This window comes from Xenopus laevis, chromosome 4S (assembly GCF_017654675.1).
Source record: "Xenopus laevis strain J_2021 chromosome 4S, Xenopus_laevis_v10.1, whole genome shotgun sequence".
NCBI classification, from domain to species: Eukaryota; Metazoa; Chordata; class Amphibia; order Anura; family Pipidae; genus Xenopus; species Xenopus laevis.
In genome coordinates this window covers 84,562,217-84,578,632 of record NC_054378.1, presented here as the reverse complement: position 1 = coordinate 84,578,632, position 16,416 = coordinate 84,562,217, and positions in this window count along the sequence as shown.

Genomic DNA, 16,416 nt, shown 5'->3' with positions numbered 1-16,416 from the left:
TCGCCCTCAGTCTTCTGCCTTCTGCCCTCAGTTCTCTTACTTCAGTCCTCTTCCTCCCTCCCTCAGCTCTCTTCCTTCAATCCTCTTCCTTCTGCCCTCGCTCACCACTTTAGAAACTTAGGGTCAAGACTGTCAGCTGAAAAGAGAGATCTGAGGGGGGAGTGCTGAGGAAAGAGGGTGGAGGGCTGAGCAGGGAGGGCGGAAGGAAGAGGACTGAGGGCGGAGGATGGAGGACTGAGGGAGGAGTTCGTATGACTGACGGCTCAGAAGGGAGGGTAGAGGACGTAGGTGTGATTGCAGATTTGGACGATGAGTGACGGTAAAAGCAACCGATGCGCCGTTCCGAAGGCTTAGGACATTGCATGAAGGACATGTATTTCACTGCAGGATGTCCTAAAATTTGTTCCCTATGGGTTATGTAGTTCCTGCAAGCTGTTTGTAAGCTGTGGAGTAGTTGTTACAATTTATAGCATCAGTGTTTAGTCCCTCCTTCCCTGCCAGGATTTTAAATGATGCAGAAAGAGAACTGTTAACCATCTGGATATCAGCATAGAAAATGGCATATATTCATACTTTTTGAAGAAACGGGTAACTGTGATGGATATATTAGGGGTTTCTGTGTTATGTGGGCCTCTTTATTACATTTTGCATTGGAAGCCGAGTTCCCCTGTAAGTATTTTACTCCACTACATTAACAACATGATGCTTCTATCGGTAATAAAATGAAAATGCATGTGATGAGTTTCAAATTTTTCTTCTACCCTTAATCTGCACTGCTTTATACATCTTTTTGTACATTTTTAACGTCATGATGATTTAAAAATGAATCATTATTTGTTAACTAGACAGCAAAAATATTCTGTTTAATGAATAAATGGCAAATTAAATTTATTTTTATGGTTATTAAAGATTAGGGATGTAGCGAACGTCGGAAAAAAAGTTTGCGAACATATTCGCGAACTTGCGCAAAAATGCGAGCGGTTCGCGAACGGTTCGCGAACCCCATAGACTTCAATGGGAAGGCGACCTTTAACATCTAGAAAAGACATTTCTGGCCAGAAAAATGATTTTAAAGTTGTTTAAAGGGTGCAACGACCTGGACAGTGGCATGCCAGAGGGGGATCAAGGGCAAAAATGTATCTGAAAAATCTGCCTGTGTGTGCTTGGAAGAGATAGTGTAGGGGGAGAGCTGTTAGTGATTTCAGGGACAGATGAAAAAAAAAATTAAAGTTGGTGCTGCTGAACTACTAGGAGCAGCAGATTAGCACACCAGTCCCACTCCCCAACACTGCTAGACTAATAGCACTGGGCTCTTATAGTAGTAGTACTAGTAGTAGTAAAACAACAAAAAAATAAATAAAAGCAGTCCTTACAAGGACTACTGTTATTGCAGCAGTCAGCAGATGAGATCAGAAGCAGGACAGCTGCCCACTGCAGCTACATACAGAGCACTGCAGTAGAAGGTAGATTACTAGCCAGCAAAGCTACCTAAGCTAAAATGTCCCTCAAACCCCTGCAGACTTCTGTCCCTCCAATAACAGAGCAGTATCAAAACGATTACTAGCCAGCAAACTTTCAACTGTCCCTGAAATCACTAACAGGCAGCAGCTCTCTCCCTACACTATCTCTTCAGCACACACAGGCAGAGTGAAAAAACGCTGCAGGGCTTCGGTTTTTATAGGGAAGGGGAGTGGTCCAGGGGAGAGCTTCCTGATTGGCTGCCATGTACCTGCTGGTCTGGGGTGAGAGGGCAAAAAAAAGCGCCAACAATGGCGAACCCAAAATGGCGAACGTCGCGCGACGTTCGCGAACTTCCGGCGAGCGCGAACACCCGATGTTCGCGCGAACAAGTTCGCCGGCGAACAGTTCGCGACATCTCTATTAAAGATAGAAAGGATCATTTTTGATGGCAAGTGTGATGTACAAAGTAAAATTCGGATACAAATCACCATGTTTTCTTAACCATAATATAGCGGAGGGGCTTCTTTCCTAAAAGAAATGTTTTTACTTGTAATTATGTATGAAAACTTGTGATGCCATAATTTCACTTTTTTTGCATAAATGTTGAAACCAACACTGTGACTATGATATGGTATCAGTTTCATGAATTGAGACCGGAGCTGGCAAAGACATCATCTTAGCTGTGGCATACATCAAATCATTTACTGCTTCCCCTGAACTCTTTTCCTAGCTGCCCATCAGTGATGATGAATGAAAGACCTTAACTCGCAATGCTTTCTTCAGAATTTCTCTGTAGAGAAGTGAGGTAATTGTCCAGGCTTGAGCAGTGAAAACAGATGACAGAAGATCAAGTAGGAAAAAGAAAGACACTATATTTTCACAATTTACTGTATAGTATCATATTGCTATTTACTAGTATATCTTTAAACCGGCATGGTCTGATTTAGATTTAGAGGTAGCAAGTATTTAGTGCTATCTAGTTGAACAATGCCGAACAAAAACAACTACTCATCTACTACTTATAAAACCTGAGGAAAGCCTATAAATCATTATTAGGAGGCACATTTATCAAAGGTCGAATTTCAAATTCATGTGAGTTTATTAAAACTCCCATAAATTTGAAATTTGACCAAAATGTATTAATAAAATCGAATCTTTGCTAATTGAATTTGATTCGAATTATAAAAACTCGATTTGATGTCAGAAAGGCTGCAAGCATCACCAAATTGATCCCTGGACCTCTTCCATTGACTTATACAGTAATTCAGCAGGTTTTAGGTGGCCAAAAGTCAAATTCGAGTTCTTAAAACACGAAATTCGAATTTAAACTCAAATCGAGTTTGGATAATTCACAATTCGAATTTGAGAGTTTTGACCAAAAGAAAATGTGAAAACTTTAATTCGAATTTTCACTTGGACCCTTAATAAATCTGCCCCTTAGTGTATTGTCATCATATGTTTAATTGGTTGTCCTTTGCCTTGTATACAAATATGGAATTATACTTTTCTTGGGATCAAATTTAGGATAACATGGTTAGGGATTAGGTGCTGAGGGGGATGCTATCAGGGTGCAATTGGTCATTAGAGTAGAACAGCGATTTGTGGCTGTAATAGTTCAGTTTTATGGGGTGCTTCTAATTGAGGCCTGTGAATGATAGTCAAGATAGTAAAGGTAATGGAGAAAGTAGAGATGAGAAATAGTCGAAAGATTGCAGTTGATGGGTGCCTCTACCCTTACTTACTTTCTATTTCTATAATGCATACTTCCATATTCATGGTCTTCGTGAAAAGTAGCATTTGCATTGTATTTGTGATTGCATATGCATTATGTTTACTGAAGCTATTGCTTTCTCATAATTAAAATCAATCATCACAACTTCTGGTCAAGGAAAATACTGGATGCTAAGAATATGATGACAGACCCTCAATTAGGAACCTATGGCCTAACCCATAAAACACATATAAAACTAAAGCAGTTTCCCATTGTCATTTAGTGATATTTTCATATAAGGACAATTCCTCCCAACTCCTAAGTAATTCTCTTTGTCCAAGGCAAAATATATTTATATAGATACCTCTGATTGGACAGTGGAACTGCAGCATCTGAGGAGCTCCATCAAAAGAATTTCCTTATATGTGAATAGCAGTAAGTTAGCATACTTGTGTGGAATTATTCAAGTGCAGGTAGGGTTGCCATCTGCCCAGTTTTGAAGCAGACAGCACAGTTTTTGGGAGGACTGCCCTAGTCAAAACTGCAGCTTGTTTTTCAAAAACTGGACAGGACTCTTAGATTGACACATCATAAATTCGAGTAAACCATAACAAGAGGCTGACACAAACTGGAACACAGTCTACATCTGCTGCTTAAACTGTTCATTACAAACTTATAGCACCTATAGTGCAAACAAAAAGCCTTACACGTTTTGTGCCTCCATGGGGCATTTAATCATAGGCAAAAAGACAGAAATAGAAACAAAGATTTCAAAGGTCCATCATCCAAATATATATATATCACAACCAATCACAGAAATAGTAACAAAATGAATACATCCAAATACAAACTAGTTTATAAATTTTACAAATATACACATTTATATTTACACATAGGTTTAGGTGCTAGTTAGTGATGGGCGAATTTGTCCCGCTTACCTTTGAATTTCCCGCAAAATTCACGAAACAGTGAAAAATTCTCGAAAAATCGTGAAATCTGAAAGTTCCCAAAAAAATCTTGAAATTTGAACGTTTTCACGAAAAAATGGTGAAATTCGGCAACTATATTGCCCCCTCTGGGATGCAGCATTAACATTTCTATACCTATGTGGTGAAGTGACCTGTTAGTACACTCATTAAATTTTATTGCTACACCAGATAGATATTTCATTACAAATTTAATTCAAATGTTCATGAATCCTTATTTTTTATTATATTGTGGGCTATAGGTCCAAATACACAACAGAATTTCAGATTACCTTTTTTTAATCACAGCAACCATTCCCGTTCTCATATTTCATGATCAAGTTATGCCTTACTGTACTCACTGCCCTATGAAAAGCCTTTTCCAAGCTATAATTTTTGTGTCCCCTATTTAAGTCTTTTTGCGTAAATTCATGTGATTTATTTTAAAAAATCAGAACATCACAGAAATTGACTGTAAGGTATATTTCTTATTGCATAATCAGGGTGACATGAACCTCAATGAAGTATTGTGTTAGCTGCACATTTTGTATGATAAATAGAAGTTGTTACCTTATTTCCATTAATAATTAGAGTAATATCTAAAAATTAATAGATTCAAGATTAATCTCTGATTTAAATTTCAAACAAAGCATTCAAAGTGTTCAAAGTTGCAGGTCATACAAACAGCAAATCATCAATATATCTTCCATAATAACAGATTTAGTCCTTATGTATATTTGCCTAATCATAAATATAAACCTCCTTCCACCATCCTAAAAAAGTTTGACACAGAAGGGCACACATTTTGCGCCCATATCTGTACTGCAAAAATATATATCATCAAAAAGAAAGTACTTATGGGACTTTAAGTAAAAAAGAAATATTGTTAGTATCATAACTAAACTAAATGACTAAATGAAATTGAAAATGTGAAGCCTTGATGGTTTGATATTCAAGAATATAAATATGTGACATCTACAGAGGCTCTGTCTCTTTAGATTATCAGAAAATCTCATATTCAGAATGCTTCATGATATTACAATTGTTTTCTTTTAGTGTGTTTTGGGACCCATAAGTGTAATGGCCCTTATGGCTTCATTCCCTCCCAGTGTCTCCCTTTCACTGTTGCTGGGTTAAAACCCATGTAACAACTTATACATTATTTGCATACCCTTTCTATTGGTTCTAGGTTGTGACCACTTCCTGCAGTGCTGTAACAAAGTGCTTTGCAGGGAGGGGCACTTCCTCTTTGGCCTGCAGCAGTCAACCTGAGCAGTTGTTTCACTGAGCCTGGAGTCAAGATGGCCCCAGAAGTGTCGGGGTACAGGGACCCCGTGAACGAGGTGAGCTAGTGTGTAGTGTAGCTCCTGTTATAGCACTCTAAAGAGAGAGTGAGGCTAGTGAGAAAGAGCAGCTCAAGCTCCAACTAGGATGATAGATGGGAGTAGCTCTACCCCAGGCTTTTCTTTGCCTGTAGTGAAGGGACCGCTGTATGATGAGAGAATTAGGCTATGGTGTAACCCTGTTCCAAGTCTGCTGTGGGGGTCCAAGCCACATGAGTCACTGAAATCCTGGAAGGTGGTCTCTCAACTCCTTTGGGCTATGCCTTGTGTGGTGTGTCTATATGCTGTCTCTGCTACACCTGTGAATGTACTTGGAGATGTACTGTAGCTACCTCCTGTGTGAGTATTACAAATCCCTGTGGCGTTTTGTTTTAAATAAAACCTGTCCTACTGTTTTGCAAAGAACCCCTGGCGTCCAACTCTATTTTTGTGTATTTTTGGCAGTAGTGAGTTGTAGTCTAACAACATCAGCACGTGTGTTTCCATTTTTGCAAAAGACCATCCTGGAGAAAGGAGGTTGTGTGTAACCCATGCTCTATCAGACTAGTTGGTATTTCACTAGGTGCACTGCCAAACAGAGCCTCAATGTAGGTTGACAATCCACATAGGGGCTACCAAATGGCCAATCACAGCACTTATTTGGCACCCCAAGAACATTTTTCATGCTAGGGTTGCTCCCCAACTCCTTTTACTTCTGAATGTTGCTCACAGGTTCAAAAGGTTGGGCATTATACAAGAACACTTTAACTTTACATCGTATGTTATGTGGAACACAATATGGTGGATTCTATGGCGCTCATTTAAAGGGGATGTATGATGTGCCAAATGTCTGCAATTAGTTTGTTTCCTTTTCACTGCATCTATGCATCTATCTAATAAGTTATGTTTAAATACAAACAAATGTTCAATCTGGCATCGTTGAGAGTATGAGTCCTTTCCAAGAATAATTGGAAACCTAGCACAAGCAAATAAATTGGAAAGATACAGTAGCTTCCCAATATTACAGGTTACAGTGTTAAAATAATAGTGCATTACCGATATAAATAAAGTTTCTATTAAGTTGATGTTTCAGTCAAATTATAGATGTATGAGCACGCATATGTGTATATATCAAATGTATAACAAGGTTCCTAAGATATAAAGCTTGAAGAGTTATTTCATTATAATTCCAATTGACAATAAATTGCATGTTCAAAGAATATAATGCCCAGAGTACAAAAAAATCAGAAAAAAGCAGAATGTGATAGAATGTGGGCAGGTGATGTAATTCACATAAAGCATTAGGTAATATTTATTTCCATGCCACAGAAGTGCATTTCAAGGAAATCAGTTATATATTGTTATTCTGCATGAATTTAGAGAATCCTCCTTGGCTGAAAGCTCTTAGGATAGATTAATGTTTTTCTTTTAGCTCACTCTATCAGAGCAGGGATTTGCAGACAACAGCTGCAACAAATTCCCCTGACTGAGAAGAATTACAAGTATTATCACCTAGATCATTAAACTGGGTTCATAGATTGCAGAATGTCCTCAATCAATTCATCTAAGATAACTCGATGCCAGCTGGACCCCCTCAGTGAGAACTTGACTTAATTGGCCAATAAGTGGCTTGAAAAGGTGCATGCTATTTGATAAAATTACAGGCTGAGCAAGTGATTACAGTTTGGACAACTGCTGAGGGTAGACTGTAGGTCAGACCTTTTGGAGGAGGCTAAGTTAATGTCCACTATTAAATGCTGCTGTGAAAAATGCTAGCCCACTTGGTGCTTGGATGTAAAGAGTATGCAGGTCACCCTTCAGCTGAAAGAGAGTATTCGTTGTGCACATTTATCATCTTCTTGGCCTCATTTCTGCCTGGGCTCCAGTAATATACTAACATCTTCTGGCAGTTTCATCATTTTCTATATATTCTTCATTTTATTGGCATATCTAAATTATGATGTTAGCAGAGCAATACATCTCTCAGTAAAAAAAAAATACTTTGCTTCAATTATGTCCCAGGAGTATTTTTCGGGAAAGGTTAAAGCATCAGGAAGTGAAAAATGTATAAATTATCTTGTTGTTATTTTCCACTCCGTGCAAGTTCCAGCACATGCTTTATATATATATATATATACTGTATGCATGGCAAATGTTACTCCTCCCCGGCAATTTATCCCTCAGAACAAATAGTTTAAGAAAATGTCAGCATCTGAATATTTAACTCAACATCATTCTGCACTGGCAAATATTTACCCTGCTTCACGTTAAAACAAAGACTCCTTATGGGAATTCTGCCAGACAATTTATTTCCTGCTAAACACTCCCAATGTACTTGGGAAGGTAAACTAAGAAAAGCAAACAAGTTTATCTTTACCTAATTATACAGTAGTTATGGGATAATGCTACAACTGTCTTCCCACTTTTAATCAAGACGTCGCAGTGTGGAGTTAACTGCTGAAATGGGAGCTCTTTGTGTCTTACAATAAATTAGTGTTGTACAGCGAGGAAACAGCTCTGATTAAAAGAACAAACTTCAAAACAACGCTGAACTTGCAACCCTTCAACTCTTGTATCTTACAGCTCCCAGCATCCTTAGCCAGCCTTTACTATAACAATCTACAAGGCTTCGTCATGTTTTATAAAAATGAGCCTATATCAGTTTTACTATTCTTGCACCTTAGGGTCCCACTATTGTTTTAAATATAGACATTTTCCTTTATTTCCAATAAAATAGGTGTCCTATATTAGTCTTTTGGGAAGGTGCTTGACTGTCCTCTTCTTGAGTTTGTTCTTTTCTAACAATTGCTTGAGAAAATGCAAAAGTCCTTTGCAAGTTACTGTACAGAGTTACAGCTGCAACTGTGGGATTCTTTGTAACCTTAATGGTCATATAATATTTCCCCCTTTTATGTCCAAATAAATTTCAACACTAGACCTATTGTGTCACTTTGAGCAAAAATCATATAATGTGGCAATAAAAAGAACCAACTTAGTCTGCCGATTTAAGGGGCAATATAATTCCATATTCAGCATATGATCAAGAAAAAGCTTAAACAGTTCTGCTTATTACTTGACCTCTTTAAGCAGTAATGGGGTACTGGGGCATTCCAGCTGCACCTCCTGAACATTGGAAAGTCAACACTAGGATGAAGGAAATATTTTATTCTACTATACCAAAGACCAAAGTTGGTACATTAAGGGACTTAGGAGAGTGAGGGATTGACTGACTCTACATACCCCTCATTCAACAGGCTTTATGGGGGATGCATTAAAAGGTCGAATATGGAATTCATGTGAGTTTTTAAAAACTCCCCTAAACTCCCATAAAATCCAAAAATCAACTAATCGAAATTTATTAAAAAAAAAATCAAATTTTTCAAACTCGAATGAATGGAATTGACCCGACAACCTCGAATTTGATTCTAATTTTAAAATCTCGATTTGCATTTTCTCTCTGAATGTCAGAAGGCTGCAAGCAACTCAGAATTTATCCCTGGACCTCTCCTTGACTTAAACAGCAATTCAGCAGGTTTTAGGTGGCTAATAATCGAATTCAAGTTCTTAAAGGGCCAGAGTATGATGAATCACGATAATCGATTTTTAGATTTTTTTTAAAAACTCTAATCGAATTTGAATAACTCCCTAGTCGAATTTGACAGTTTTGACGAAAAATTTTTCAATTTTCAATTCGACCCTTGAAAAAACTGCCCCCTAGTGTTATATAAACTTGCATATACAGAAAGAATACTATTGTGTCCAAGATTATTGTGTCTGCTAACACACATATAAATAAAACTCTATTTCATTACTACAGTTTGTAAAATGTGTTTTTTTGTTACTTATTCATAGTGAAAGACACGTCAACAAATATTGATGTCAACATTCAAGGTAGCTTAAAGGTTACAGAACAGACAGAAATACACACAGGCAATGAATCAAGCTCACCCCATAGTCATTAAGTTGGCGTAATTCATAGACATATACCTCATTCCTCCAAAACAGGAAAAAGAAAAAGAAGTACTCATGAGTCTTATTGAAACATTTGTTAGGTTGATGTTTCTCAAAACCAGCAAATATGTTTGTGCTGTACGTTTGTTCCAATTACTAGAGCTCAGGTTGGAGAGTATTGATGATTGTTATATCTTATGTGTTTAACACTGACTCTTGCAATATATACATAGAATAATGTGCAGCTTACTGTCATTTATAAGGCTATTAGAAGAAGCGCTCGGTGACAAGGGCCCAGCAGGTCTGAGACTAATCTCCATCTAATTATACGAAATATATAGTTAAATAATATATATATAAATTTATAAATGGGGAGATTGGTTAAGGAGGTACATGGCACCTACAAGTGGCAAATTAAAACCAGCAGTTTGCTTTTGTTAATAAACACTTTCTTTAAAAAAAAACAACAATGGTTGTGAGTCCCTCCAAAAACATTAGTCAAGGGTAATCAAAAGTACTAAAGCATTTATTAGGACATAATGAATGGAGGCCTAACACGTTTTGTGCCTGTTGGGGCACTTACTCATGGGCTCACTTTCTTTACCTGCATGGTTAAAGGTGATTTGGGGTTGATGTTATTGGGAATCCATAAAGCTCTAAACCACTGAATGCAGGTGAGAGGCTACATTTAAATGAATGGGCTAAGTAAACACTTGCATTCCCTTGTGAGGGAACACATAAAAGGTCATGGGGAACACATGAGCAAAAGCTTGTCTGTAATAGCCCTAAGAGACAGTGGGGTGGACTCTCAAATCCTTGGGCCAGACCGTGTTTCCCAGCTGTTATCTGAGATAATTAAGATGTGAATGGAAAATTACCCTGTCTCAGTGTGAATAAAACAGGGACTGACTAGCTTCAACTTTGAACTGCATGCTGTCGCCTGAGTGATTCCCCCACAAAAAAACATGTATATTATATTATTATCTCTCTCTCTTTTTTTCTCTCCATACATACCGGTATACACACATAAACGTCACTATATTGATGTGATGAATTTTTGCATGATTCAAGTTGTGCTTTCTTCTTTTATATCTACAATATATATATAAACATATTCATATACACTGTCCATATTCCCTCAGCACTCCACATGGGAAGGCACAGTTATCAATGGTCAAATTTGAAATTCATGTTATTTTTAAAACTCCCATAAACTCCTATGAACTTGAAATACGACCAATCGAAATTTACTATAATAATCGCATTTTTTAAACTCAGGTGAATAGGATGGACCCAAAAACTTTGAATTTTAAAAACTCAATTCAAGTTTTTTTCACAGAAGGCATAGAAGGCTGCAAACAACTCCAAATGAATCCCTGGACGTCTCCCAATGACTTAAAGATCTATTCGGCAGGTTTTAGGTGGCGAATAGTTGAATTTGAGTTCTTAGACTCAAATTGAATTTGAATAACTCCCTAGTCGATTTTGACAGTTTTGACCATAAAAAAAAAACTCGAAAATTCAAATTTCAAATTTGAATTTTCAATTAGACCCTTGATAAATCTGGCCCTTATATAAAAAAAGCGTTATCAAATCTACAAGCAGTGAAGGTAAATACACATGACAATTTGTTGACATGGTTTGAACAAACACCCATCAGCAGACGCTTCCCCATCAACTGCCCCATGTGTCAGTCCTCAAAAAGTAACAAGATTTCAAGATTTGTATCCACAGCTGCTTTTTGGAATTGAGCTACTAGACCAGGAGTGCCCATACTAATGTGTGGTCTACTTTTAGTGATGTTGTTCCATTATGATCTACATTGATTCACGAGAAAATGTATATTGTTATATTTAAACATCTATTTTTTATGTAACCTTAACATACTGTAATAAATATGAGAATGAAAATCATGAAACAGGAGGGTGATTTAGTGAAGCTGTTTGTTGACAGAGTCTTGAGATCTACTGATCACCAGCTAAAGGTCTACTGGTAGATCCCGATCTGCCTTTTGGACATCCCTGTACTAGGCAGTCTATAAAGGATAAGGGGATGGGGAAAGCTAAGATTTAATTGGAGAGAGGACACACCCACCCCTTTATTAATAATATATACTCATAGTGGAGTGCTGAAAGGATACAGTATACAATTAAGCCACACCTAAATGGTGCACTCAGCTATTAGATATTAGCGCAGTGGTCTGCACCACATGCTGGATTTTTAGTCCAGCACAAGGTGACTATGCCCTGGACATAAGTGCTCAATTAATTAGCACTAAGCCACAATTTATGTAATCCTTAATGCTCTAGGACTTTAATTTTGGGCATTGTTAAATTACCCCCTATATCACATGAATAAATGCAAAGGTTCAGGACCAGATGTTATTCAATACAAGGTGCTACGGGTAGGGCCACACGGGGCCGAAATCAGCCTGCTGAAATCCACAGGCCGATTTCAGCCACTACTGTGGGCAGTAGCCTCCCTGCTATGTTCACATCCGGAACCGTTGTGTAAGCTCTGCCGTGAATACACTCAGATTTCGGTAAAGTAATGTGGAACTGTGCATTTTGTGCCAATATCTGCTGAGTGTGTTCTGGGTGGAACCAACACAATGGTTCAAGACACGAATAGAAGAAACTATTGCGTGCAGTCAGGGCTGATATGTGAAAGATGTATGAAGAAGCAGTAGAATTCTTAATGAATCCGATAAGAGTTGAGTGTAGGACTGGCCAGGGATGATGTTGACGTAGTTGGCCAGCTTAAATATATTGCAATATATGGACAAACAATCCCTGTTTTATTAAAGGGTAGTGTGTAGGGATGTAGCGAACTGTTCACTGGCGAACTTGTTCGCGCGAACTTCGACCGTTCGCGTCCGCCTAATGTTCGCGAACATTTGGGAACGTTCGCATTTTGAGTTCGCGTTCGATTTGAATACAAATCGTTCGACCATTCGACCATTCGACCGCTAAAATCGAACGATTTCCATTCGTTCGAACGATTTCCATTCGTTCGAACGATTTCCATTCGTTCGAACGATTAAAATCCTTCGAACATTCGATTCGAATGAAAATCCTTCGATCGAACGATTAAAATCTTTCGAACGTTCGATTCGAATGAAAAATCCTTCGAACGTTCGATTCGAATGAAAAATCCTTCGAACGTTCGAATCGAACGATTTTAGCGGGTGTTCGAAGTTCGCGAACTGTTCGCGAACTGTTCGCGAACGTTCGCATTTTTTGCCGGTGTTCGCGAACGGCGTTCGCGAACACCAAATCGGCAGTTCGCTACATCCCTAGTAGTGTGTTTTTTAGGAGCTCAAGGCACAAAATGTTTCAGTGTCTTAAATCTTTTGATAATGGGTTGAGTGCAGAGGATTCTTGTTTTTGTCTATATGAATGTTGTGGCCACAGCCTCATTGCACCCCGCTTAATGGTTTAAAAATTAGTGGTGAGCACAACATTCACAACATTTGTTACAGATACAATGTTATTTTTAAAGAGATTTAAAAGCATCAACCCTAATACTCAGCCCTGAAGCACACACAATGTGTCTTCTCCTCTGGCAAATACACAGTGCCCTCTTGGCTCCTTGTAGTTGTTGCCCCATCCCCAGCAGTCTGATTCCTCTAAATGTATGTGCCTGTTTCTATACAATGCTTTATTCATAGTTTCAGAGATTTGACTTAGCAAATTAAATATAACATTTTGTACACCGCAATTTGCTGTATAAGCTGTGGCTTAGAACATTGTGTATGCCCTAGTGTGTGATGGGCCTATATTTTTAATAGATTTTATAAAACTTTTTAAACATAAATCTAAGTATACAATCTGAAATTTTAAAGAATTAAAGAATTTAATTCATAAAAATTGTTTTGTGAGTGTTTCTCAAGACTATTTTCCATAATCAAAATCTTTAATGATACAAATAAAAATTATCAGTGCATGATGAATGCATGTAAAATATACATTAATAAAGGCCAAATTTACGTATTATCAGCTACAATTTATACCAAAAAAAAAAAAAAAAAATATATATATATATATATATATATATATATATATATATATATATATATATATATATATGCAAATATAAGACATTACAAATAAATTCATACGTGTCTGGCATAATTACATCTCATTTTGGTGCTGTGGGCATGCCTCTAAATATTTACATAATCTCTGGGGTTTTGGATACTCTGAATTAAACCAGAACATAAGATTTTGTTTTTCAGGCAAAACAACACAAGACAATGAAGCAACAATGCCCTTTCATTCCATTCTGTAGTGGCCCTACTTTGGCAGGACCTGGAACGAAAGTAGGAGTCATGGTTGATTGATGTCTGCTTTTTTCAGTCAGAACTGACTTTAGAAGTTGTCTAGAAGTCTTCATTTAATTTATATCACCTTTTATTATACTCACTCACTGCAACTCACTGCGAAGCATTGCTGACTTATTAGTGCTGGGGTACCCTGAACCCTGTTCTTACTGGGAGGGTATAAATTTCACCTCCAATATTACCACCCCACTTGCACTGAAAGAGGCCAAGGGGAAGTCCCCTGGACCCCCAATTGCAGAAGACCCTTCCACTAACTTTCCTTTACCCAACCCCAAGTGCAGGGAGTCCTACATGGGTCCAATCAGAAGGTTCCATGCCCGACCCATAACTTCTGACCTCTAACCCGACCCACACCTTCCACCGAACACACCCGCCTACCAAAAAACGCTACCTGACCCAGACCCTATTAAAACCGGAAGTAATGTCACTGTAGACCAGATGTGACGTCACTCTGTGTGCCCATTCAGCAGGGCAGGGACATGAAAATTTTCCTACATCACTGGAGAGGGACTACTCCCATACCTTAGCCAGTTCAGGTACCCAGGTAGGTTACCCATGGAATGCCCACATGGTCAGGGAACCAGAGCTTCTCTGCCCGAAACCCAACCAATTTGTGGATATTCTAAAGGTATCCAACCCCAGTGCAAAACTCAGGGAGATAAACAGTGATTTAAAATCTCTATGATCCATACTGAATCTTCTGATGAATGGTGAGTAAGTGTGCCCATAGATGTTGGGAAACATTAGAGCATCCACCAGTTTCTAAGTGTTTCGAGGGTTCATCTATGTCAATAGACGCACTTAATCACCATTTATCAAAAGAGCCAGGATGGATGTACAATATATGTACCCATATAGAAGTGCAGGAGCATGTTTGCACACAAGTATTTTACCAAACTGCTTAAATTGATTCATTTTGAAGTTCATTTTGGAGCACTCACAGTTGTGGGTCTGTTTGTAAATGAAAAATCTATGAATCTTTGAAAAATGTTCAGAAAGTTGGTTGGCTCATAATGACATTATGTTTATCTACACAAAGTTGTGCACATCACAACTTGTGTACCTTAAACGACTCTCTACTGCTAGTGAGATTTGTCCCTGCAACCCAAAAGTGCTTTCGAGTAACTCTAAAGGTGGCCATACATGGAGAAATCCGCGATGTCGCCAAACGAGCGGATCTCCCTCCGATATGCCCTAGGGCCCAACGATCGGATCCTAACGATGCCCAAACGGGCCGTCGGATCGCGGGACCGCATCAACGAATAGATGTGGCCGCGATCCGACGGGATTTTCTGTCCCATCCGATCGAGATCTGCCCGACTTTCGGCCAGATCTCGATCGGTGAAGCCCGTCGGGGGGCCCCATACACGGGCCAATAAGCTGCCGACACGGTCTGTCGGCAGCTTTTATCGGCCCGTGTATGGCCACCTTAAGGCAGTGAACCCCAACCAGTGGCTCACCACCAACATGTTGCTCGTCCACAATCAGGTGCTTATTTTTGAATCCCTGATCTTGGGCAAGTTTTGGTTCCATAAAAACCAGGTGTACTGACAAACAAAGTCTCCTGTATGCTGCCAGTCCACATAGAGGCTACCAAATGGCCAATCACAATCCTTTGTTTTTAACCACCCAGGAACATTTTTTGTGCTTGTATTGCTCCAAAACTAATTAAATTATATCTGAATGAGGCTAACAGGTAAAAAAAAGTACCACTGCTTTTTTGTGATTACTTGGCTCCAGCAATAAGGATCAGTATAGCTTCATTGTTATTGATCATCTGAGAGCTTTGTTATCTGAGTTGAACAAAAACACAGAATAACACAGAATAACTAATGAATAGCCTAAACAAAATACTGATTTACATATTTATTCCCCCCCCATGATTACACGAAGGCGCACTTGCAGCAAATTGCTTCTACTGTTAGGCTGCTCTAAATGTTTTATGAATATGAGGGAAATTTTGCTGGGCCATCTTTCCTTTGGCACTCCTGTTAATTACTTATTCACCATGTTCCTGCTCTGTTCCTTGCAAAATGTGTTACGCATTAATTCTGATTATATACAAAACCCACCTGCAAGGAAAATCTCTGCATCAGTAATGCTGATAAAATGAGCAGCTCTCCTGGGGCCTTACAGAGAAACTGGATACTGGACAGAATTAGAAACTTGTAGCTACGGCTATTCATAATGTCATTAACATAAAGGCAATTAAATGAGTTTTTAACCTACAACCCTTTATTGTTATTAATGAACATTACAAAACTCAAGAGATAAAGTTGGTAATTATCACTGCACTGAGCACCGCAATAATGTGCTTAAATATAAAAACAAAACAAATGATTATTGTTAGTATTTTCAGGAGCTGAAACCCCTAGGAACAGCTCAGTCAAATTTAATCATGCAGCTCTACACCAAGAGGGTTAATTAAATGAGGCCCTTTACCTTCAGCTAGCTTGGTGATTCAGTTAACAGACCAAAGGAAATGTACATTTCCACTTATAGTGAACACTTCATTTTACTTCTAGGTCAGCTGGTGGAACTAAAATATGAAATATTTCCTTTTTTCTATTTTCCCATAAAAGAGTGTAGCCTTGCTCTTGCTGAGTTGGAAATTACAAAATAAGCTGTTTGTTTCAGAATTGATGTATCTGAATATAATGACTT